General features: G+C 42.2%; 1 long non-coding RNA gene and 1 pseudogene across 3 annotated transcripts in view; both read left to right on the top strand.

The window, feature by feature from the left end:
- Window positions 1-838: 838 nt before the first annotated feature.
- Window positions 839-4,724, top strand: LOC311134663. Of its 2 annotated transcripts, XR_014613712.1 has the most exons (4): window positions 839-1,321; window positions 2,199-2,315; window positions 2,495-2,649; window positions 2,821-4,724. It is a non-coding gene; the product is annotated as an uncharacterized lncRNA (long non-coding RNA). The 2 variants fall into 2 exon arrangements; XR_014613713.1 differs by lacking the exon at window positions 2,199-2,315 and having other exon boundaries at window positions 843-1,321.
- Window positions 4,725-16,190: 11,466 nt separating this feature from the next.
- LOC311123860 (poly(ADP-ribose) glycohydrolase-like) overlaps window positions 16,191-22,473 on the top strand; it is a 97,341-nt pseudogene continuing 91,058 nt past the window's right edge. The window contains exons 1-2 of the transcript in view: window positions 16,191-16,199; window positions 18,565-18,682. The product of the transcript in view is annotated as a poly(ADP-ribose) glycohydrolase-like (transcript). The remainder of the gene's footprint in view (window positions 16,200-18,564; window positions 18,683-22,473) is intronic.

The raw sequence follows: 22,473 nt of genomic DNA, 5'->3' as shown, positions 1-22,473 counted from the left end.
GCCTTTATGCTTAAGGTCAGCGGCAACTGAGATTGTCTCGCATTAGAGCTTGGTTTCCATGGTTTCCACCCGTAGCTCTTCCAGTCTACAGTAGCGCGTTACACATTTGTTGGATAAAGCCAGAGTATTGCGAAAACACCTCTTTGTTATTTGGGCGCCTCCCTGCAAGTTGGGGCCTCCATCTTGTTAAGGGCTATCCCTTTCAGTGGAGGCTCCACAGTGGAGGAAGGGGAGGACCATCCTCCTCAGTGAAATTTCATTAAAATAAAAATAGTGAAACTTTTAGATATAACTATACTAAATATATTCATATGTCACCAAATAATTGATTAAAATACACTGTTTTGCAATGAAGGTCTACAGTAACTTCAACAGCACTGTCTGGGGTAGCCGGAGGACAGCTAGCTTCCGTCCTCCTCTGGCTACATTGACTTCAATACAAAACCTAGGAGGCTCGTAGGCCTCACCCCTTTCCATAGACATACATGGTAATTATGACCACATCCAGAGGACGGCCTCCAACCAATAAAAGCTTTTGCAGCATGAACTGACATGTTGTCCATCCAATCATAGAATTAGGATCTGAGCATGACCCTAGTGTGTTGTATTGGGATTGTGCTGCAGAGCATTATGAGGGTTTTATGTGTTGAGAAGCTTGGTGACATTGTTGGATAGAGATTAAGAATGAGCATTTTTTTGAAATTATTCAATTCAAATTAGTTTTTTCAAATTACAGGAGATGGAGGTGGTATATTATAAATTGTTTTGCCAACGCTGCCGAAAATGTTGTGGACTTTTTGTTGAAGAACCCCTTTCATTCTCTGGGGTACACGGAAAAGGTGCGAATTAAAAGCGAGGGTCGACCTCTGCCTGAGATCAGTTTCATGAAGAAGGATGAAAAGGTGAGGGCGTTCAATACCAACTGGTATCAAAAGTATAGCTGGTTAACTTAACAGGGACCCTTTCATCAAGCCGCCTGTATTGCTGGCCTTGCCTGCTTTTTGGAAAGTCTGAGCCTTGGTCAAAAGGTGGGTACAATGACCTGAAGAACATCGATCGTTCAGCTAAACGGAAAAACAAAAGCAGGGAGCATATAAATGCCCACATCAGATTCAAGTTTCTGGAAAAAAGCTGCATCGATTATGATGAAGTTCTGCGTATTCAAACTGCGCAACATAACGAGAAAGTAAGAAGAAACAGGGATGTTCTAAAGCGGCTAATCAAAACCACTGCGTTTTTGGGCATGCAATAATTGGCTTTTAGAGGACACGACGAGAGGGAAAGTTCCGCCAACAAGGGCAACTACAAGGAGCTTGCAGAGGTAATTAGACGTTACGATGCTTTACTTGCTCAACATATCGAACTTTCGACTGTCTTTTCTTGGATGTCGAAAACAATTCCGAATGATTGATAGCTTCCATCGCATCATCCATTAAAAGTTAGATTAAAGAGAGAGGTTGACGCAGCGCATTTTTTCGCGTGCGCTCAAGTAGGATTTCCACCTTTCTCCAGTATTTATTTAGCAAAGATGATAACACATAATCACTCCGGACAGGCACAAGAAAAAACTCATGACATAAATGTTGTAGCAGCCTAGACTACACCTAAACATCAGACATCTGACATTCTTTATGGGATGAAAACGAGAAAAAAATTCAGTCTTATCAACTGTAGGCTACTAATAAGAGCAGCTGCAAACAGCCTATGTGCCCTGTCCATCTGGTCAGGGTAAACTAATTGGTAACGTTATGTGTTTATAGTCCATTTGTGTGTCAGGAGAAAATGTGAACGTGATCAAATTTAGTTGATATGTTTTTAATCAATTTTTTAAAACTGGAATTAATCAATCAATCAATCAACATAATAGTGATGACAGATGTTTTTTATAAGGCCTACAGTTGCATAGGCCTGCATGATGCAAACATGCATAAAGCAAGCTCAGCCCTGTGAGTTCTATTGTCTATCAGTTGTTGGCTATGTGTCTGGGTAGAGGAAATCCCCCTCCTAATCTAGTCTAAATAAAATGTATATGAACAAATATAAGGTAGCTGCAGTTTGACAGGGTTTCATACCCCCCAGGGCCAGAATATTTTTCCCGGAGTTTTTTAAAACCATGTGACCTGATTAGGAAAAACTGGTCCCATCATAGCCCATATAAAACCTTTTTACAACTGATTTATCACTGTCATACCTTATAGGGTCCAGAGTTTTCCTAGTTAGGTTAACATATAAGGAACAACTCCAGGCCCCAGGGGGTAAAGACTGCCCCACTGCTCTGGGACCTATGGTGCCACCAGTCTGCTTGCAGTTGTCAGGTATGTGGATGATCAGGGCTTTATTCCGGAACGTTTCTTGGGCTACTTTGATGTGTCAAATGGGCGAGATGCGCAGTCTGTGTTTGAATTTATGAATTTTGAGATGTCAGAGTTTAATTTCATAGAGAAACTCGTTGTCCAAACCTACAATGTAATGTATCTGCTATTTGTGTTTACAGCAAATAGCAGAAACAGTCCCCTCCTGTTCCCTGATTAAGAGGTGATGACTACTCCACTCCACTACCATTGTCAACTTTCTACTGACATGAACTGAAGCCACGTCTCATGTGCCCGCTCATCCACTGGCACATTGAATGTTTCCCCTCCAAGCACTGTGAGTATCCCTATCAATTTTCTCTCTTTACTGTATGTAGAGTCAATCACATACACAAACACAATCACATTATTACACATCAATGATTTTACTCCTTGCTTGGACTAACTCATTCTTAGCTCTTTTGTCTAACTGTGTAGTGTGTTGTGATATTGTTTTTTGCCTTCCCAGTCAAATCCTGTCCTGCATTGGTCAAGCCTCTGAACACCTCAACCCATGCCTCATAACCTCATTCAATCACTGCTGTGATCTCTTTCAGTCACTGTGTAAGTAGCCCTCTCATTCCCATTCACCATAATATTGTACTATAAATGTATTTATTAAATGCTTTAGGTTAAAATAATTATTCTTTGACGATTTTTGAAACACACTTTGACGTCTCCGTGCGTACCGCGCCTATACCGTGGGTCTCCCATCCTCCTCAATTTTTCAAGTCACCAGCCTCCACTGATCCCTTTGGATAGTGGAGGCTATTGTATTGGAAAATATAAAAGCAAGGGTTAGAGCCCGGAAGCCCATATGGAAAATAAACATGAAAATCAAATAAGAATCTGGTATGGCAGAAGATTATTTGTACAAAAATCTAATAAGTAATCTATTAAGGATCTGGTACAATTTTGTATGTTTTTCCTTACACAGTATAATAATAATAATAATAATATATCAGTGGTGTACTTGTATATGTGTTAACTTATATGACATACACAATAATATTTTGTCTATGTCATGCCATATCTTTGTAGGAAATGCACCACAATCATGTATTCAGTTATATGAATTATATGTGTCATCTATGAATATTAAAAGTGTATGTTCTGAGAATGAGTACTACCAATGTGCTATCGTGAGAATGATTGTTGAGAGATCTCCACTTAATAACTAAATAGATTCACTGCTGCTATCAGTCATTCCTCCTCCTGTTCTCCTTTTCTCTGCTTCCTCCTCTCCTCCTTTTCTCCTCTTCTCTCCTCGCCCTTCCTCTCCACCTCCCCCTTCTCCTCCTCCCTCTCCTTCCTTCTCCCCCTCTCCTTCCTTCTCCTGCTCATCCCCTCCTCCTCTTCCTCTTCCTCTCCCTCTCCTCCTCCTCCTCTCCTCCCCTTCCTTCTCCTGCTCATCCCCTCCTCCTCTTCCTCCCCCTCTCCTCTTCCTCCTGTCCTCTCCGCTTCCTCCTCTTCTCTCCTCTGCTTGCATCGATGACGTCAGACAATGTGACACTTTCTGAAAAAAAAGTCCACCGCGAGGAGGAGCAGGAGGGGAGGAAGAGGAGAGGAGAACAGGGGGAGGAGGAGGAGGAAAGGAGGAGGAGGACAGGAGCAGGGCAGGAGGGGGAGGAGAAGAGAAGTGGAGGGAGAGGAGTTCCTTGGCGTACACATCACTGACAAACTGAAATGGACCACCCACAAAGACAGTGTGGTGAAGAAGGCGCAACAGAGCCTCTTCAACCTCAGGAGGCAAAGAAGTTTGGCTTGGCACCTAAAACCCTCACAAACTTTTACAGATGCACAATTGAGAGCATCCTGTCTGGCTGTATCACCGCTGGTACGGCAACTGCACCGCCCGCAACCGCAAGGCTCTCCAGAGGGTGGTGTGGTCTGCCGAACGCATTACCGGGGGCATACTACCAGCCCCCCAGGACACCTACAGCACCCGATGACACAGGAAGGCCAAAAAGATCATCAAGGACATCAACCACCCGAGCCACTGCCTGTTCACCACGCTATCATCCGGAAGGCGAGGTCAGTACAGGTGCATCAAAGCTGGGACCGAGACACTGAAAAACTGCTTCTATCTCAAGGCCATCAGACTGTTAAATAGCCATCACTAGCACATTAGAGGCTGCTGCCTATAGACATAGACTAGAAATCACTGGCCACTTTAAGAAATGGAACACTAGCCACTTTAATAATGTTTACATATCTTGCATCACTCATCTCATATGTATATACTGTATTCTATACTATTCTACGGTATCTTAGTCCATGCCGCTCTGACATCGCTCATCCATATGTATATATTCTTAATTCATTCCTTACTTAGATCTGTGTGTATTGGATATACAGTGGGGAAAAAAAGTATTTAGTCAGCCACCAATTGTGCAAGTTCTCCCACTTAAAAAGATGAGAGAGGCCTGTAATTTTCATCATAGGTACACGTCAACTATGACAGACAAAATGAGAAAAAAAATCCTGAAAATCACATTGTAGGATTTTTAATGAATTTATTTGCAAATTATGGTGGAAAATAAGTATTTGGTCAATAACAAAAGTTTCTCAATACTTTGTTATATACACTTTGTTGGCAATGACACAGGTCAAACGTTTTCTGTAAGTCTTCACAAGGTTTTCACACACTGTTGCTGGTATTTTGGCCCATTCCTCCATGCAGATCTCCTCTAGAGCAGTGATGTTTTGGGGCTGTCGCTGGGCAACACGGACTTTCAACTCCCTCCAAAGATTTTCTATGGGGTTGAGATCTGGAGACTGGCTAGGCCACTCCAGGACCTTGAAATGCTTCTTACGAAGCCACTCCTTCGTTGCCCGGGCGGTGTGTTTGGGATCATTGTCATGCTGAAAGACCCAGCCACGTTTCATCTTCAATGCCCTTGCTGATGGAAGGAGGTTTTCACTCAAAATCTCACGATACATGGCCCCATTCATTCTTTCCTTTACACGGATCAGTCGTCCTGGTCCCTTTGCAGAAAAACAGCCCCAAAGCATGGTGTTTCCACCCCCATGCTTCACAGTAGGTATGGTGTTCTTTGGATGCAACTCAGCATTCTTTGTCCTCCAAACACGACGAGTTGAGTTTTTACCAAAAAGTTCTATTTTGGTTTCATCTGACCATATGACATTCTCCCAATCCTCTTCTGGATCATCCAAATGCACTCTAGCAAACTTCAGACGGCCTGGACATGTACTGGCTTAAGCAGGGGGAAACGTCTGGCACTGCAGGATTTGAGTCCCTGGCGGCGTAGTGTGTTACTGATGGTAGGCTTTGTTACTTTGGTCCCAGCTCTCTGCAGGTCATTCACTAGGTCCCCCCGTGTGGTTCTGGGATTTTTGCTCACCGTTCTTGTGATCATTTTGACCCCACGGGGTGAGATCTTGCGTGGAGCCCCAGATCGAGGGAGATTATCAGTGGTCTTGTATGTCTTCCATTTCCTAATAATTGCTCCCACAGTTGATTTCTTAAAACCAAGCTGCTTACCTATTGCAGATTCAGTCTTCCCAGCCTGGTGCAGGTCTACAATTTTGTTTCTGGTGTCCTTTGACAGCTCTTTGGTCTTGGCCATAGTGGAGTTTGGAGTGTGACTGTTTGAGGTTGTGGACAGGTGTCTTTTATACTGATAACAAGTTCAAACAGGTGCCATTAATACAGGTAACGAGTGGAGGACAGAGGAGCCTCTTAAAGAAGTTGTTACAGGTCTGTGAGAGACAGATCTTGCTTGTTTGTAGGTGACCAAATACTTATTTTCCACCATATTTTGCAAATAAATTCATAAAAAATCCTACAATGTGATTTTCTGGATTTTCTTTTCTCAATTTGTCTGTCATAGTTGACATTTACCTATGATGAAAATTACAGGCCTCTCTCATCTTTTTAAGTGGGAGAACTTGCACAATTGGTGGCTGACTAAATACTTTTTTTCCCCACTGTATGTTGTGAAATTGTTAGATATTACTTGTTAGATATTACTGCACTGTCGGAGATAGAAGCACAAGCATTTCGCTACACCCGCAATAACATCTGCTAAACACGTGTATGTGACCAATAATGTTTGATTTGATGTATGCAATTGCTTTGAAATGTGTGAGACCTCAGAAGGCTTAGCTTACATGTCTCTTGTATGTTTTTTATATAATACATGCAACATTTCTGTTATGTCTAAATGTTAACCACCCACATAAGTCACATATTACAAGAATCTTCTATGAATCTTGTAAGTGTATTTGCTGCCATAGGTATTATTTACAAGTTCCAGGTAGAACAAATAAGAATCTTGCTAAATTCTTCTATATATTTTCCATATGGAGGGCTCGTTCCACCAGAGATATGGCTACCTCTTGGGCTCTGTTCTAAGGGATCACCTTACAGGCAATTTGCGTTACGGTATCTTGGGCCACCCCTCATACATTTATGAGCTATTTACCTGCTGCGCCTTCGTTGGTGGTCAGCGGGCTGGTGATTTTATTTGGCCCCCTAAGTTTTCTGAGCAAAAAATAATAAAAATGTTTGGACATAAAAGACTGTAAAAACACCAGCAATCGTATACAAATGTGAGCAAGATTTAAAATGAGTACGTTTTAGTACAATATGATATCTGTTTGGGTTTCTTGCAGTCAATTTGCAATCTACAAACAATTTGTAATTATATTCCGGCCCCCTGACCATCTGCTCAAGAAGAAATTATGATCCCTGCTCTTAAGGGGTGATGCTATTGGGACTACTCTGGCTTCGGAGAGCATATCCAATAGTGAGACAAATAAAAAAGTATTTGAAATATAATTTAGGGTTACTTGCGTAACCCCGGTTCTATGAGAATATGAGTGAGATGTCTCACCACATGTCCCTGCTGGCAAGAGTGCAAGGAAGAGATGCTTGAGAATGACAGGTCACTCGACCTGTCTGTCTCCAACAGACGTTGATCCCCTGAGCGAATCCCATAGTGAGACATCTCACTCATATTCTCATTGAACCGCAGGGTAACCATACGTTTTCTCTGCCAAATGTAACATTTTCAATTAACCTTCAACAGTTTCCATGGGTTTATTTACCCATCTGCCAAAACGGCACCGAGTCGGCACAGGATGCCCACTAGGTAAAGAGGCTGCCAAAGGGCGCAGTGGAGCCCTCGACAACTTGACAACTAGCCATTGAGATTGACTCGATTGATTTGTGAACACGCAAATCGAGTGATTGAGTGATTGAAGGGGTCAAAGGGTTTGGTTTGAGATTTAGGCTTAGTAAATTAAAAATAGGGTTGCAAAATTCCAGTAACTTTCCCCAAATTCCCTGGTTTTCCAGAAATCCACGATTGGAAGATTCCTGGAATAAGGAGAACATCTGGGAATCCTTTAACCAGGGTTTCTAGAAGATCTTGGGAAAGTTACCGTAATTGTGCATCCCTAGTTAAAAGTAGGTGATTGCTCTGATTACTGTAATTACCATAGTATAACTGTAACCCCAGGGCCTGATTACTGTAATTGCCATAGTATAACTGTAACCTCAGGGCCAGTTCTATCCCAAAGATTAGATTAGAACAGCTACTTGCTATCTTTACATAAAAAATAACCTGACAGAGACCGCCTGCCCAACCATCCATCGTCTCATGAATTAAAGAAAACAAGGGCTAATGTCTAGCAAACATTTTTCACCATAATTCTACCCCTGTTGGTGTTTTGCATGGCCAGTGGAACTTAACAGTTAAGTAAAACTGTCTATTGACTCTTTGAGGACGGATATGGGGAAGTTGTATGCTTGTATGATCACACTCAAGCTCAGGCCCCGTATTCATAAAGCGTCGCAGAGTAGGAGTGCTGATCCAAGGTCAGTTTAGCCTTTTAGAGTATGGTGAATACGACTATATGGACAGCGTGGCCTGATCCTAGATCAGCACTCGTACTCTTGAAAGCAGTATCCACTTCATGTGTAGCGAATCATTTATCTAAGCTTGTGAGATCAGGCTGGTTTTACGAGGCTATAAAAAATTATATTAAGAAAATGCAGCTTAGGAAAATCCATGTAGCTTAAATGTTCAAGTTGGCTGGACTTAAAATTGGGAAATTGTTGATCTGACATGGAATACTCCACCAACCCAATGATTTTTGCTCAATTTTAAAATGTAAGTGTGCTGAGACTCTGTGTTGGCTCAAAATACATGTCTTATTAACTAGTGAGCCATTCGACATGTTGTATTTTAGTCAATTTACTTGTCAGGGACCAGTTTATAATACAAAAATGTATTTCAGAGGATGAAATACTATGCAGTAAAACAGATGTAGCAAAAAAATAAGTAAGCAGATTTGTTCAAACCATTATTGAGGATGTTGTACCTGTTTATCTGGTCTGTGGTTAGTCACGACAGAAAAAAATATTGTCAGGGCAATTAATTGGATCATCACTGAAACTGGAAAGGAGTCAAAGGGGACTCTAAGGACAACATTAACATACTGTAGCTCTCTAAGCTCTTCAATGACTGACAAAACAAGAGGAAAACCGCTGATGCACTAACACATTTCTTGGGGTCCAGCAAAATTAAGGGAATTCTACAATTGTAAAAACAATACATTCACAACAGATTTCACAACACAATAAGTGTGTGCCCTCAGGCCACTACTCTACTACCACATATCTACAACATAAAATCCATGTGTACGTGTGTGTATAGTACGTATGTGATCGTGTGTTTGTATGCATGTGTCTGTGCCTATGATTGTGTTGCTTCACAGTGCCCGCAATTCCATAATGTGTATTTTTATCTGTTTTTTAAATCTAATTTTACTTCTTGCATGAGTTACTTGATGTGGAATAGAGTTCCATGTAGTCATGGCTCTATGTAGTACTGCGACCCATAGTCTGTTCTGGACTTGGGGACTGTGAAGAGACTTGGGGACAGGTGGCATGTCTTGTGGGTTATGCATGGGTGTCTGAGCTGTGTGCCAGTAGTTCAAACAGACAGCTCGGTGCATTCAACATGCCAATACCTCTCACAAATACAAGTAGTGATGAAGTCAATCTCTCCTCCACTTTGAGCCAGGAGAGATTGATGTTAGCTCTCTGTGTACATGTAAGGGCCAGCCGTGCTGCCCTGTTCTGAGCCAATTGCAATTTTCCTAAGTCCCTCTTTGTGGCACCTGACCACACGACTGAACAGTAGTCTACAGTCGTGGTCAAAAGTTTTGAGAATGACACAAGTATTTGTCTTCACAAAGTTTGCTGCTTCAGTGTTTTTAGATATTTTTGTCAGATCTTACTATGGTATACTGAAGTATAATTACAAGCATTCCATAAGTGTCAAAATCTTTTATTGACAATTACATTAAGTTTATGCAAGGAGTCAATTTTTGCAGTGTTGACCCTTCTTTTTCAAGACCTCTGCAATCCGCCCTGGCATGCTGTCAATTAACTTCTGGGCCACATCCTGACTGATGGCAGTCCATTCTTGCATAATCAATGCTTGGAGTTTGTCAGAATGTGTGGGTTTTTGTTTGTCCACCCATCTCTTGAGGATTGACCACAAGTTCTCAATGGGATTAAAGTCTGGGGAGTTTCCTGGCCATGGACCCAAAATGTCGATGTTTTGTTCCCCGAGCCACTTAGTTATCACATTTGCCTTATGGCAAGGTGCTCCATCATGTTGGAAAAGGCATTATTTGTCACAAAACTGTTCTTGGATGGTTGGGAGAAGTTGCTCTCGGAGGATGTGTTGGTACCATTCTTTATTCATGGCTGTGTTCTTAGGCAATATTGTGAGTGAGCCCACTCCCTTGGCTGAGAAGCAACCCCACACATGAATGGTCTCAGGATGCTTTACTGTTGGCATGACACAGGACTGATGGTAGCGCTCACCTTGTCTTCTCCGGAAAAGCTTTTTACCGGATGCCCCAAACAATCGGAAAGGGGATTCATCAGAGAAAATGACTTCACCCCAGTCCTCAGCAGTCCAATCCCTGTACCTTTTGCAGAATATCAGTCTGTCCCTGATGTTTTTCCTGGAGAGAAGTGGCTTCCTCGCTGCCCTTCTTGACACCAGGCCATCCTCCAAAAGTCTTTGCCTCACTGTGCGTGCAGATGCACTCACACCAACCTGCTGCCATTCCTGAGAAAGCTCTGCACTGGTGGTGCCCCGATCCCACAGCTGAATCAACTTTAGGGGACGGTCCTGGCGCTTGCTGGACTTTCTTGGGCGCCCTGAAGCCTTCTTCACAACAATTGAACCTCTCTCCTTGAAGTTCTTGATGATCCGATAAATGGTTGATTTAGGTGCAATCTTACTAGCAGCAATATCCTTGCCTGTGAAGCAGGTAACCATGGTTAACAGAGGAAGAACAATGATTTCAAGCACCACCCTCCTTTTAAAGCTTCCAGTCTGTTATTCTAACTCAATCAGCATGACTGAGTGATCTCCAGCCTTGTCCTCGTCAACCCTCTCACCTGTGTTAACGAGAGAATCACTGACATGATGTCAGCTGGTCCTTTTTGTGGCAGGGCTGAAATGCAGTGGAAATGTTTTTTGGGGATTAAGTTAATTTTTATGGCAAATAGGGACATTGCAATTAATTGCAATTCATCTGATCACTCTTCATAACATTCTGGAGTATATGCAAATTGCCAGCATAAAAACTGAGGCAGTAGACTTTGTGAAAATTAATATTTGTGTCATTCTCAAAACTTTTGACCACAACTGTAGGTGCGACAACAGGGCCTGTAAGACCTGCCTTGTTGACCTGCCTCAACTTCCACAATTTCCACATTATTCATTACAAGATTTAGTTGAGGTTTAGTGAATGATTTGTCCCAAATACAATGCTTTTAGTTTTAGAAATATTTAGGACTAACTTACTTCTTGCCACCCATTCTGAAACTAATTGCAACTCTTTGTTAAGTGTTGCTGTCATTTCAGTCGCTGTGGTAGTTGAAGTGTATAGTGTTGAGTCATCCGCTTTACTTAAAGCCAGTGGCATGTCGTTAGTAAAGATTGAAAAAAGTAAGGGGGCTAGACAGTTGCCCTGGGGAATTCCTGATTCTACCTGGATTTTGTTGGAAAGCCTTCCATTAAAGAACACCCTCTGTGTTCTGTTAGACAGGTAACTCTTTATCCACAATATAGCAGGGGGTGTAAAGCCATAACACATACGTTTTTACAGCAGCCGACTATGATCGATAATGTCAAAAGCCGCACTGAAGTCTAACAAAACATCCCCCACAATCTTTTTACCATTAATTTCTCTCATCCAATCGTCAGTCATTTGTGTAAGTGCCGTGCTTGTTGAATGTCCTTCCCTATAAGCGTGCTGAAAGTCTGTTGTCAATTTGTTTACTGTAAAATAGCATTGTATCTGGTCAAACACAATTTTCCCAAAAGTTTACTAAGGGTTGGTAACAGGCTGATTGGTCGGCTATTTGAGCCAGTAAAGGGGGCTTTACTATTCTTAGGTAGGGGAATGACTTTTGCTTCCCTCCAGGCCTGAGGGCACACACTTTCTAGTAGGCTTAAATTGATTATATGGCAAATAGGAGATGCAATATCAAGTTAAAGTTTACGAAATCACAGACCACTTTAATTATTATCTCCCTGTGTCATCTATGTGAATGTACAGCATATTCATCCCAATTTCTTATATAGTGCACTACTTTTGAGCAGGGTTATGGTCGAAAGTAGTGCACTATACAGGTAGAGGATGGTCGAAAGTAGTGCACTATACAGGTAGAGGGCTCTGGGGTATTTTTAGTGCCAGAGAGGGGTTGGGAGCTCCCCAGCACAGAGAAACTGAGACAACAGCTGCACAGTGATTCAGAAGAAGAGGAACTGAAATGTGAACACAAACCACACTTCAATGCACATACAAACCCACATTATTTTACTAACATGGCAGCATCCCAAATGATGTGCTCCTAATTTCAGCTCGTTACCTGTATAAAAGACACCTGGGAGCCAGAAATCTTTCTGATTGAGAGGGGGTCAAATACTTATTTCCCTCATTAAAATGCAAATCAATTTATAACATTTTTGACATGTGTTTTTCTGGATATTTTTGTTGTTATTCTGTCTCTCACTGTTCAAATAAACCTACCATTAAAATTATAGACTGATCATTTCTTTGTCAGTGGGCAAACGTACAAAATCAGCAGAGGATCAAAAACTTTTTTCCTTCACTTTACCTATCCTATGCTAACAGTGGCTAGCTATTGCTTTCAGTTTTACTCTCAGGCATTGGTTGTCAGACCTGAGACCTTGGCCACTGGTCCCACTGCACTGTACATACATGTATTTTGTGTTGTTGAACTATAGATCAATTGCCATATGGCTGTAAGCCATATGACATCATTCACTAATGTTAGCCTGCTGAGGAAAGGTCTCTGTGTGAAACCATTCTGGATACATCATCACCAAAACGCGTCGGTGGTATTACTGACGGAGGTTGTATTGTGATGGCTCGCTACAGTACAAAAACATGTCAACAGCTAGCTAGCAATGATTGTATGGACTATGGACAACAGTGGAGGCTTCTGAGGGGAGGACGGCTCATAATAATGGCTGGAACAGAGCGAATGGAGTTGCCTCAAACACATGGAAACGATTTGTCTGGTGTTGTTGATACCATTCCACAAGCCCGTCCTCCCCAATTAAGGTGCCACCAACCTCCAGTGATGGACAACCAAATGCTTGGTAGTGACACTGTGACTGTGATTACATAATTCTGCATCGTTCGCTTCCCCTCTCTCATCAACTCACCCATTCTCCCCCTTTCTCCCCCATCATAGTTTACTTTGATCTGTTATGTGTTAAATTAGTTTCGGTTCAGTTTCGAGGCAATTATCGGGGTGATTATCAACTGGGCACAGGAGAAGGAGCGGTAAACAGATTGAACGAGGTAAAACAGATTTAAGTTTCCCTGCATTAAAGTCCCCAGCCACTAGGAGTGCCGCCACTGGATGAGCGTTTTCCTGTTTGCTTATGGCCGTATACAGTTCATTGAGTGCGGTCTTAGTGCCAGCATCGGTTTGTGGTAGTAAATAGACAGCTACGAAGAATATAGATGAAAACTCTCTTGGTAGATAGTGTGGTCTACAGCTTATCATGAGATACTCTACCTCAGGCGAGCAAAACCTTGAGACTTCCTTAGATATCGTGCACCAGCTTTTGTTTACAAATATACATAGACCGCCACCCCTTGTCTTACCAGATGCTGCTGTTCTATCCTGCCAATACAGTGTATAATCCGCCAGTTGTATGTTATTCATGTCTTCGTTCAGCCACGACTCTGTGAAACATAAGATATTACCGTTTTTTATGTCCCGTTGGTAGGATATTCGTGCCTGTAGTTCGTCCACTTTATTATCAAGCGATTGTAAATTGGCCAATAGTATCGATGGCAAAGGCAGATTAGCCACTCATAGCCGGCTCCTTACCAAACACCCCGATCTCCTTCCGCGATATCTCCTTTTCTTTCTACTGCGAATGACGGGGATGAGGGCCCTGTCGGGTGTCTGGAGCAAATACCTCTCGTCCGACTCATTAAATAAAAATTATTTGTCCAGTTCAAGGTGTGTAATCGCTGTTCTGATGTCCAGAAGCTCTTCTCGGTCATAAGAGACGGTAGCAGCAACGTTATGTACAAAATAAGTTACAAACAATGCGAAAAAACACACAAAATAGCATGGTTGGTTAAGAGTCAATAAAACGGCAGCCATCCTCTCCAGCGCCATCTACAATGTAGAAAATAATACAAATATAGAAAAACCCTTGAATGAGTGGGTGTGTCCAAACTTTTGACTGGTACTGTGTATATACAGTGGGGAGAACAAGTATTTGATACACTGCCGATTTTGCAGGTTTTCCTACTTACAAAGCATGTAGAGGTCTGTAATTTTTATCATAGGTACACTTCAACTGTGAGAGACGGAATCTAAAACAAAAATCCAGAAAATCACATTGTATGATTTTTAAGTAATTAATTTGCATTTTATTGCATGACATAAGTATTTGATCACCTACCAACCAGTAAGAATTCCGGCTCTCACAGACCTGTTAGTTTTTCTTTAAGAAGCCCTCCTGTTCTCCACTCATTACCTGTATTAACTGCACCTGTTTTAACTCGTTACCTGTATAAAAGACACCTGTCCACACACTCAATCAAACAGACTCCAACCTCTCCACAATGGCCAAGACCAGAGAGCTGTGTAAGGACATCAGGGATAAAATTGTAGACCTGCACAAGGCTGGGATGGGCTACAGGACAATAGGCAAGCAGCTTGGTGAGAAGGCAACAACTGTTGGCGCAATTATTAGAAAATGGAAGAAGTTCAAGATGACGGTCAATCACCCTCGGTCTGGGGCTCCATGCAAGATCTCACCTCGTGGGGCATCAATGATCATGAGGAAGGTGAGGGATCAGCCCAGAACTACACGGCAGGACCTGGTCAATGACCTGAAGAGAGCTGGGACCACAGTCTCAAAGAAAACCATTAGTAACACACTACGCCGTAATGGATTAAAATCCTGCAGCGCACGCAAGGTCCCCCTGCTCAAGCCAGCGCATGTCCAGGCCCGTCTGAAGTTTGCCAATGACCATCTGGATGATCCAGAGGAGGAATGGGAGTAGGTCATGTGGTCTGATGAGACAAAAATAGAGCTTTTTGGTCTAAACTCCACTCGCCGTGTTTGGAGGAAGAAGAAGGATGAGTACAACCCCAAGAACACCATCCCAACCGTGAAGCATGGAGGTGGAAACATCATTCTTTGGGGATGCTTTTCTGCAAAGGGGACAGGACGACTGCACCGTATTGAGGGGAGGATGGATGGGGCCACGTATCGCGAGATCTTGGCCAACAACCTCCTTCCCTCAGTAAAAGCATTGAAGATGGGTCGTGGCTGGGTCTTCCAGCATGACAATGACCCGAAACACACAGCCAGGGCAACTAAGGAGTGGCTCCGTAAGAAGCATCTCAAGGTCCTGGAGTGGCCTAGCCAGTATCCAGACCTGAACCCAATAGAAAATCTTTGGAGGGAGCTGAAAGTCCGTATTTCCCAGCGACAGCCCCGAAACCTGAAGGATCTGGAGAAGGTCTGTATGGAGGAGTGGGCCAAAATCCCTGCTGCAGTGTGTGCAAACCTGGTCAAGACCTACAGGAAATGTATGATCTCTGTAATTGCAAACAAAGGTTTCTGTACCAAATATTAAGTTCTGCTTTTCTGATGTATCAAATACTTATGTCATGCAATAAAATGCAAATTAATTACTTAAAAATCATACAATGTGATTTTCAGGATTTTTGTTTTAGATTCCATCTCTCACAGTTGAAGTGTACCTATGATAAAAATTACAGACCTCTACATGCTTTGTAAGTAGGAAAACCTGCAAAATCGGCAGTGTATCAAATACTTGTTCTCCCCACTGTATATGTGTCCTTAATCAGTATAAAGAAGAAAATGTTGCTTACTTGTTGAGCAAAATCAAAGCTGTAATGCATCCTGATTATGTCTTTGCTTGCTGGTTCAGTAGGGCCCCCCAGAGACAACTGCAGGTCTTGACAGGTGGTCTTGCAGTCAGCAACCATCTTCTGGTAGACAGACCGCTCACTCTGAACAAGCAGGAGATGTTGCTCTTGCTTCTTCAGCTTGGCTGACTTAACAGCTTCTGGCAGATTGGCAGATCGGAAGACCTGATAGTTGTTCCTCTGGCACTGCCAGCACAAGCTTAGTGCTTAAGATGTGGGGCAGCAATTTTCTCCACAGATTCCTGAAGGAAGACAGCCCAACTACACATACCTCTGGAAAATGAACAAATAATGTGAGATCAATAAAAGTAGTGCCAATCATGTTGGAGGTAAATTAAATAATCAAAATGTGTTGTTTATGCTTTACATACCAAGTGTTGTCATCGATTCCTTGTAGAGAAGCCACACCGCTGCTTTTGTCACATGAGATGGCAGAAGCTTTCCACCAAAGTGTTTGTGTCCTGGGTGGTGTCCTGGTAATACTATTGCATTATCCTCTGTGTAGTTGTTGATGAAGTTCACAACTCACTGCAAGTCCTCATGCTTCAGGTGTAACCTGTGCTTGCTTGGGCCAGCTCTCACTTTTGATGGGAGGCATTTGACCATTCTCCTTGTATGACTGGTGGAGGAGAGTCAGGTGTGTTCTACTGATGCTGAAAGACAAATTCCAGATACCAATATTTTTTGCATTATTATACAATAGATATAATAATCAGACAGACACACCTGGCTAACTTGTTGGGTCAAGTAATCATCTGGTGAACTGGAGTCTTTTGTTTAGACATGTAGCTAGCTAGCTAGCTAGCTAAACAATGAACCATAATCCCAATCCACAGAGTACTAGCAATACAACCGATGGTCATAGCTAGCTAAAGTTAACCAGATAGGTTCAATGTTAGCTAGCTAACATTAGGCTATAACTAGCAATGCAAATGGCTTTCTGAGATAATATTACTACACAGATCATACACGTAATGTTAGCTAGCGAGCCAGCCCCCTAACGTCAGCTAGCTAGCTAAAAGTAAGCTTTAACTTGCAATGAAAACAACTTTCTGACAAAATTAGAAACGTATAATATCTGAAACTGTAGCTAGACTCTTACCCGTATACATGGATGAACGCTTTAAGGCAGACTGCAACCCCTTTCATTAAATAAGACATCCTGTGTTGTTTCCGTTTTGTTTGTACAGCTTGCTTGGCCCGTTGTGTCAAGTCACTCTGGTTCACATGTGCAATGCCATAAGAATCATCAGATCTTTCTCCCTCTCTGTCACGGATGCCATGGGGTTGCCCTTAGTTTGAAGATGTAATCCGGAGACAGGTGTCAATCAAACGTCAGAATTCTATTAATCTCCTTATCATCCTCTGCTTCTACCATACATTCCACTGATTTCAAAACTTGGTCAACTTCTTCCGTGACAACAACACTGTTGATCGCCGTTTCTTCCCCATCACTGTCATCAGAAGACTCTACAATGTCTTCTTCAATGAAAATGTTTTTACCTAAATCAGGGATTTCCTCATCGTCTGATTCATTTTCAGAGTCAGAGAGAGTCAGCATGGTACGATCGTCCTCCTGAAAGTAGTCCATCACAACTTTTTCCAACTGTCCTTTGTCGATAGCGCCTGATAAATTCAGGGCATCAATGTTATTGAGAGCAGTAGCAACACATTTGCAGTTCTCCATGGCTAACGTTATATATTTCGAAAAAACTGCAGTAGAAAGGATTATCTACACATAACGAGCAGCTCATTTTATAGACAGAAGATGCTACACGGCAGACCAATCCGAAACTCATTTCTCGGCATGTCCAGCCCATTCATTATCTCAGCCAATCATGGCTAGCGGGAAGGTTCCTGTCTTTTTCTGTGGCTAAACCAACTAGGCTTGTAATTTAATAACTTTATTCGTATTTATAGATGGCATACAAGTTTGTTATTAAGGCACATGAAAGGTCAAATGTTTCAGAAGGCATTTCTGCCAAAAAACGCATTTTGATAAAAAACTAAAATAAACATTTGAATCCCTCTCCTGTGAAGTCGTGACATGCGACATACGCCTTAGTTTCCTGAAACTAGTCACATTTGCTGATTCCTGCCAGTGACGCGCTGGTGTCAGTCATTACTATGGCAATTTAAAATGGCGCTGACCATAGCTCAAATAAACCTTGTCTTCTTAACATGGTTATTATGTCCTGTGTTGCTCATGCGTCATGTTCTTGATCTATTGCACTTCTTCAATGTTTCTTCAACTCTTTTTTAATGTGATGGTGCCCAAGCTCCTTCTGAGAAACAACACCGACACGTCCCACAAGGAAAACAACGTGGAGTCATAGACTGAGATGACGTCCCTCCACCACCGCCACCATCCGATGCCAAGTGGATGGGAAGCCCCATCAGTGAGCTGAGGGTGCCACAGTGTGGTCGACCTGAAAGATGCTCCTGTCCAGCACACTGGTCATGATGAGAGAGAGAGAGAGAGAGAGAGAGAGAGAGAGAGAGAGAGAGAGAGAGAGAGAGAGAGAGAGAGAGAGAGAGAGAGAGAGAGAGAGAGAGAGAGAGAGAGAGAGAGAGAGAGAGAGAGAGAGAGAGAGAGAGAGAGAGAGAGAGAGAGAGAGAGAGAGAGAGAGAGAGAGAGAGAGAGAGAGAGAAAATGATGAACACCAATGCTCATTATTAATTGGTGAAATTTAGCAAAACACATGCTTCATCATCTGGAAATCAGGTACTGCAAAGTTCAGAGACACCTGGGAGGACGTCCATGTGAAAATGCCCTTGTTCATAGAGCAACCTATTCCCAGTAGGAAATCAGGTACTGTCATGTTGAAATTGGACTCACTAACTACAAGTGTTCTTTTATAATTTACAACTCCTACATCTCTCCCCTTTAGGGAAAAAGCTGATATATCACCCTAACTAACTGTAATAAATCAATGGGACCACAATGGTAATAAGTCATTGATGTTATTGTGTTATCCCTGTAAAGTTGTTAAAATCTACTGTGTGCATATGTATTGTTTTTCACGGCAATAGATTAAAGTATTGATGATTCAAATCAACTTCACGTCCTTGGAAGAACTAACCCCTGCCTGACCTGTAAAATATGATAAGGAAAGATGGTTTCTTCCAGGAGGTGCAGGAACAGTAGGAACTGATCCAGAAGGTTTCTTCCAGGAGGTGCAGGAACGGTGGGAACTGATCCAGAAAGCTCATTAAAATGCTAATCAATTTATAACATTTTTGACATGCGTTTTTCTGGATTTTTTTGTTGTTATTCTGTCTCTCACTGTTCAAATAAACCTACCATTAAAATGATAGACTGATCATTTTTTTGTCAGTGGGCAAACGTACAACATCAGCAGGGGATCAAATACTTTTTTCCCTCAGTGTACATGCTGACCACACCACTCGGGTTGCAAAATAAATGTACACATACATGTTATTCAATCATTTCATCCAAACTGCTCATGCAAGTCAACGAGCGTCTTCTTCTTCTTTGATGAGGTTTAACGGCGGTTGGCATCCAATTTGTTGCATTACCGCCACCTACTAGACTGGAGTACAACTCCCTTATATTTTGCTTGAAAAATAAAATAAAATAAAGAAATACCCTACCATCTAACGCTACACTTACAAATTCAAAATTATTATTAATAATTAACACCACCCCACTCCACTATTTAAATATATTCATTCCTACCTCATGCCCTCAACCTGAGATGATGGAACATCACCACTTAACACTCCCTGTAACTCTTCTGATGTCAAGTCTCGCACACCCAAATACCTCTCTGCAGCTGCCACCACAACCTCAATTTTCTTAGACTTATGTTCCATCCCTGCAGAACAATTAATAACCATTGCTATAAATCCAATATTACTGAAACATATATCACTTGTTGGCCTATCTCTCTGCATTGGTACATCTCTACTACTCTCACCACTCCTCCCCCTTGACCCATCTTCCTCTACTTTCTTCACTGCCTCAGCATATGACAACTTCTTCACTACTCTTACCCTGGAAACCTCAACCTGCCTCTCTCGCATGGGACATTTCTGATCCCCAGCCCCATTAGCACCCCTACAATTAGCACATACCACTACTTTCCCCAATGCTACACATTCTTTTGTCTCATGCCCTTCTGCACACTTCTCACACCTTGGAACCTCCCTCCTACACACTGCTGCCACATGCCCATAAGTTTGACACCTGTAACATCGTAATGTATTCGGCACATAAGCTCGTACAGGATAACTTATATACCCTAACTTCACTTTATCAGGCAAAGACTCAACTTAAAAACTCAAAAGAACAGACAATGACTCCTCTGTTTCCCCACTCTCGCCCCCGTTTGTGTCGCACCAAACGACGAACATCACACACACCAGGAATCTTCCCCTTCAGTTGGTCAACTTTTACATTTACCGCTACCCCAGTAATCACTCCTTTTACATTTACATTTTAGTCATTTAGCAGACGCTCTTATCCAGAGCGACTTACAGTTAGTGAATACATTTTCTTTTTTCTTTTCTTGAGAGCGAAACAATTCACCATTCTTTCCCCCATTTGTCTAAATCTGAGCGCCTTCTCCCTCTGACCAACAGAAACACAAACAATTATCACTAGACCACTTCTGGTTACCCTCACCGATTCCACTTTACCCAACGCTCTTTTCACCCATCTTGAAACCACAAATGGATCAGCCAAAAGGCAAGGCTCCACTTTTTCCACAAACTTCACTCCTACTGTCACAGACTCATCTTCATCCTGACCCTCTGTGCAATCCTCGAGCTCTGAGTACTTCACCACACCTACCACCTCCAATACTTCACCCTCATTCACTTCCATTTCTCCTCCTGTCTTCAGCTCACTTTGCTTACATTTCCTACCATTCTTCTTTAACAAACCTTCTCCCTTTTTTCTGCCATTTTTAACAGACTCAGGCTCACAGTCTTCCTCCCTCTCTCTCTTAGACCTCCTCTGCCTCTCTTTTTCCCTCCATTCCTCCTTCGTCATCCAGGTATACGTTTCCTTATGATAATACTGCACTTCTCCTGACATACATCTGTTTCTTGCTTTCTCAAGGGACTCCATATACCTTTCTACACTTATTCATAGCGCTTTTGATAAAATATGAGCAATAAACTTCGGTCCTTCTTCGCTACCTGGGCGTCCTTTACTCGAGCTCTCCGCACCCAACCGTCAACGAGCGTCTGCGTAGCCAGGCGCTAAAATAGACCTTGGTTCTATTTTTTTTACGCATGACGCGCTACAAGTCCCACCTCTCCCATCTCCTCATTGTTTTTTTAGGAGCATATACCCACATGGGTCATTGAAGCTGAACTAAGGTCCACACTCCAGTCCAGTCCAGTTGGTGGTGGTAATGCACCTCAAAGTTGGTTGCCAACCGCCATATAAAATCCAAAGAAGAAGAAGACCGAAGAGGAGAGATTACTAGAAATTAACTATGTTTACTCTTTTATCTGTGGATTAATTGTCTGTGCATTTCAGGTAAAATAACAACCCAATGTTTATATCCCAGGACAAATTAGCTAGCAACATTTGTGCGTTTCGACCTGTCCCCAAATTAATATAGTTGGTTCAGAGTTCGTTTTGATATTTCAACCTGCGTTACCTGATCACGTCTGGTGTGGATGGACAAAATCAACTAACTGTTAGTCAGCATGTTAGTCATACATTTTACATGTGGGTCGCCACGAGAATCGAACCCATAACCCAGGCGGTGCAAGCGCCATGCTCTACTAACTGAGCTACAGAGGACAACATTTCTCCTCAACCAAATGCAGGAATCCATTATTTGTGTTAAGAATGTTTGTGGTGTTCGGTCAAATGTGTTCAAGAGAAAACGATACATCAAATCCAAGATTGTAGAAATAATAAATGTTGTTACCTGAAGTGACCATGAGGTGGCGCCAAGACCCCAGAAATCAAGGCGAAGACAGTTACTGGCAAAAAAAGGCAAGTGCCTCCCGTGCAGAACATTTTTAATGACATTTATTGGTGTGCATTCCTCATTTTAAAATGCCATATTGAAATACAATGCCGCTCATGCAAAGAGATGTGTCTACACAGCGTTTAATTTGTACTGCAGCAAGGTAAGAAATAATGTTATTTAGTAATGATCAAATCAAATTTACACATATTTAACAGATATAATCGCGGGTGTAGCAAAATGCTTATGTTCCTAGCTCCAACAATGCAGTAATACCTGACAATATAAAACAATACACGTAAATCCAAAAAATAAAATATAATAATAATATAATTTAGTGATCAGATTTAGTGATCACACACACAATCATCATCATCATGTTTTGAGAACCACTACTAAACTCATCAAGTGTTTATTATCCATGATGATGATACCAGTCAGATTGCCCAGCAGAAGGTATCATAAACCACAGTGCTAGTGGTGTAGTGATCTAGGTTCAGACACAGCACAGATGGCTCATTAGTCAATGATCATATTGGCTGTGTAAGTCAGAGGCAGTCACAGTCTGTGCCCAAGAATGCCAAGGTAACCTGTCTAAATGACTACCGCCGCGTAGCACTCACATCTGTAGCCATGAAATGTTTTGAAA

The sequence above is a fragment of the Coregonus lavaretus genome (genome assembly GCF_964263955.1).
Source record: "Coregonus lavaretus genome assembly, chromosome: 1".
Taxonomy (NCBI): domain Eukaryota; kingdom Metazoa; phylum Chordata; class Actinopteri; order Salmoniformes; family Salmonidae; genus Coregonus; species Coregonus lavaretus.
The sequence above is the reverse complement of the archived record's forward strand: the minus strand, read 5'-3'. Positions and strand labels throughout refer to the sequence as shown.